The following is a 3,614-nucleotide window of genomic DNA, read 5'->3' as shown; positions in this document are numbered from 1 at the left end:
AAGAAATGTGATGGTCGTCGTGGTTCAACTTCCATGGACAAGCTGTCATGTCTCCTGACACATGTATATCAAAACTAGAGTGTTTATATTTCAAGCACGTGAAGAAGTATTATTCTACTACTTTGGATCCATTGCAACGCACGGGCCAGCACATTGGTAGTAGTACTGTCCATCCCTATCTCTAGAGGCCTTCCCTCGTTCATCATTTTCTCTCACAAGATAAACTACTCATACAAATGCATCTTGATGTTCCGTGGAACGCACGAGGATGTTTCCTTGGGGGTCCCTCCAGCACGGCGTGGCTGTAGTTGCAAGTTGACGCCCCTTGAGATGCCGACGTTGAGGGGCACTCGGATTTCCTCCGATGAGAAGGTAAGATGAGTTTGATCACATAGTAAATGCATTCTAAAGACTACTTCCGTGTCCATTTCCAAATTCTCCCCCTGCCCACTGTTTCCCAGGTTAGGCTCGGTGCGAGTGGAGATTGGCTTGCATATGTACGGGAGGGTACCAACATCAATTTGCACAACATTTACCACGGCGACACTGTTCTCGTAGAACCTTTGTCTAACATTGGGATCAGCCATGCAACTGGCCACCACATGAATTGGTACGATGGAATCACGGTGAGATTGAATAAGATAGCACGAACCTTGCACATGGCGGTCAAAGGTGGACCATGCTGTCTGTGGCTGATTTGTTGCCTTACGAGTAGGAAGACGCTGTGCTCCTTTCTAACTGCATCTTCGCGGTGACAAACCAGGGGACTTATTTTGTATGGGACACATCCTATGATATACTCCCTCTCTCCCAGTTTATTTGTTTTGAATCTTTTTGTTTTATAAGCTTCAAATTCAAATTTAGAGCTCCCCGTCACATGTTGAGATTACAATGTCCATTAAATTGTTGCGTGCATGTATAGTAAAGAAACAAATCTCGAGTTTGGCACGAGTTCATGCTACGGGAGCACTACAAGCCCTGGCGCAGGAGTTACATTTCCCTCTCAGGGCCGTCGGGACTGAGCTTCAGCGCCTTTGAGTGAATAACATGTGGACCTGATAGGTGACGGGTCCACATGTAATGCTCTCGAAGGCAGAGGGGCAGTGGGTCCAAGAGGGGTGAGCCGTAGGTAGGGGAACGTGTGGTGTTATGGGTTCGAGCGGCGTCATGGGAATCACGTGTGGCTGTGGTAGAAACTTGATGCTTGCCGCATTTTAGGTGGCCCACATGTCATGCACACAAAGGCAGAGGGGCCTTGCGGCCGAGAGGGGTGAGGCGCACATCAGGGGGCGTGGTGCCGTGGGTTGGAGAGGCGTCGTGGGAATCGTGAGATGAAAGGTGATGGTCGCCGTAGTTGAACTTCCATGGACAAGCTATCATGTCTACGGACACATGCACTGCATACCGATCACTAGAAGGGGTAGCAGAGAAAGCTATATATGCGGATAAATAGTTCCTTATAGTCAAGCGGACCCACGCTACTACTCTGTTCCAAAGACATGCACACCATCGAAAAAGTCCATCTATATCAAGATACACCGAGAGGGAATAATTTTTTTACAAGAGAGGAAATAATTCATCCATCCATAATGCCCTCCTGTTGGTGCAACCTTTTCTTCTTCTTCTTCTTCTTCTTCTTCTTCTTATTCTTCTTCTTCTTGTTGTTCTCATTCTCTGTGGGAGACGGCTTCGCAACAAGCTCTTTGGACCTTGCAGCTATCTCGAAACTCACACGGGCATCGAGGGCAGCATTTTTTATCCGCTCATACGTCAAGGGATAATTCTCCCATCCAGACGACCTAAATGCCACCGTCTCGTCACCCTTCTGAAGATTTGTACCGAGCACAAAATTTTCTACGTCGAATAGGGATGGTGTCTGTTTATCACAATCTTCTACCGGAATTTTGATTCTGGTTTGTAGGTTAGCGATGCTTTTCAAATCAAGGTTGTACGGCTCCAGCTTCTGTTTGTCCCCTTTGATGGCTGCCCCACAGAAGTATATATCCTCCCGAGACAAGAAATCATGAATCTCACCTGGTATGGAGGGCGAGTGTATGATGTGGTACACCAAAACATCATCTTTGAGGCACAGCTGAAGGACGATGTCGCGCTGGATCTTCCCAGGGGCACGCTCTGTGTACTCTGCGTCGAGACCGATGACCCTCGTCTCTACCTTTTTGAGGGAGTTGGATACATTGTTGATCCACTGCCGAACAACCCTTGGGTGGACGGTGACGATGGCAACTATGTGCATCGAGCCTTCGACGAGGACATGTTGGACGCTAAAAACCTGCATCTCGATCACTTTCGCCATTTGGAACCACTGGAACGGAGGGCTATGGTTTGGAGAATTAGGATTAGATGGCTAGTCTAACTGAAGTAGTAGATGATTATTTAAAGAGTTGAAAATAATGTGAATGCAGTGGGGTTTGGATGCAAATGAAGACGAAGGGGAGGTGAAGAAGCCGAGGAGAATCGGTTCCCGATGGAGAAGTAAATGGGAGAAGTGGCGTGCAGGCAGTTGATTAGACTGCTAGGTAGACTAAACAAAAAGGCTATGCGGGTAGACTGATGAGTAGTACCTTTTCGTGTATGGGCCCATCCTTCATGATAGGTGGGACCTATGCAAACAGATAAAAAAAGTGTTGTAGCTTTTTTTGAGCGCGTGAGTGGGAGACACAACATTCTCATGTTAAGGAATACTCCCTCCATTTAGGTGAGTATAAGTCACCTTATGAAAATCAGGTTTTCCCAAAACCTTTAGGCGTGGAGCATTAACTTCCTGCTCGATCCCCTCCAAGCCTCATTAGCCAGCGTTCTCTTCCTCTGCTGCCGCGTTCTACCTTTCCATTTTGCCTCTTCTCAAGTGTGGAACGATCTGCATGCCGTCCTTGATGCACAAAAACGACCACTGCATGCATCGCGGCAAGGCATTGATTGGGCATGCACGAGAATTTGGTTCTACTCGCAATATGGATGATACCTGAGCGATGAAGTGAACAAGCATGCTAGCACGGGAGACCTATTTCCGCTATACAATACTGGAGTACTCATTTTCCTACTAGTATTAGTACTAGTACAACTGTGGTACACTTGATGGTCAAAATACCATTCATCCGGTCCTCAAAGTGAAGTGACAACACCCTGCGCCTGACACTAGTCCAGGCGGCGTGTTCGGGTTACCAAAGTCAACCTCACCCTGTGCACTATGCAGCCTGTCACCGCTGTTGTACAACACATTGGCGCCTCGCCTCGTCTCCCTCTCCGCTCCCATAGCACCACTCCATCTCCATCTCCTTCTCCGTCTCCGTCTCCATCTCACTGTGCCGTCGTGTACCGTCGCCTCACTCGCCTCCCCCAGTACCACTATTCCCTCGCTAGCCGCTCCAGCACCGATATCCTTCTCCCCCGTAAATCAAGCCCCCCAAAACCCCAACCTTCCAAACTCCACCATGGCCGAACGCGAACCGCGTAGCATCCATATGAGCCGCGATTGGAGCAATATCCACAGTGACATCCTCGACCTCTGTTGTTCGTGTATGGATATGTTGAGCGCCCTGCGGCTGGCTGCATGCTCGAGGGACATGCACAGGGCCATCGTCGAAGCGAGGCCT

The sequence above is a fragment of the Triticum aestivum genome, chromosome 4B (genome assembly GCF_018294505.1).
Source record: "Triticum aestivum cultivar Chinese Spring chromosome 4B, IWGSC CS RefSeq v2.1, whole genome shotgun sequence".
NCBI classification, from domain to species: Eukaryota; Viridiplantae; Streptophyta; class Magnoliopsida; order Poales; family Poaceae; genus Triticum; species Triticum aestivum.
The sequence above is the reverse complement of the archived record's forward strand: the minus strand, read 5'-3'. Positions refer to the sequence as shown.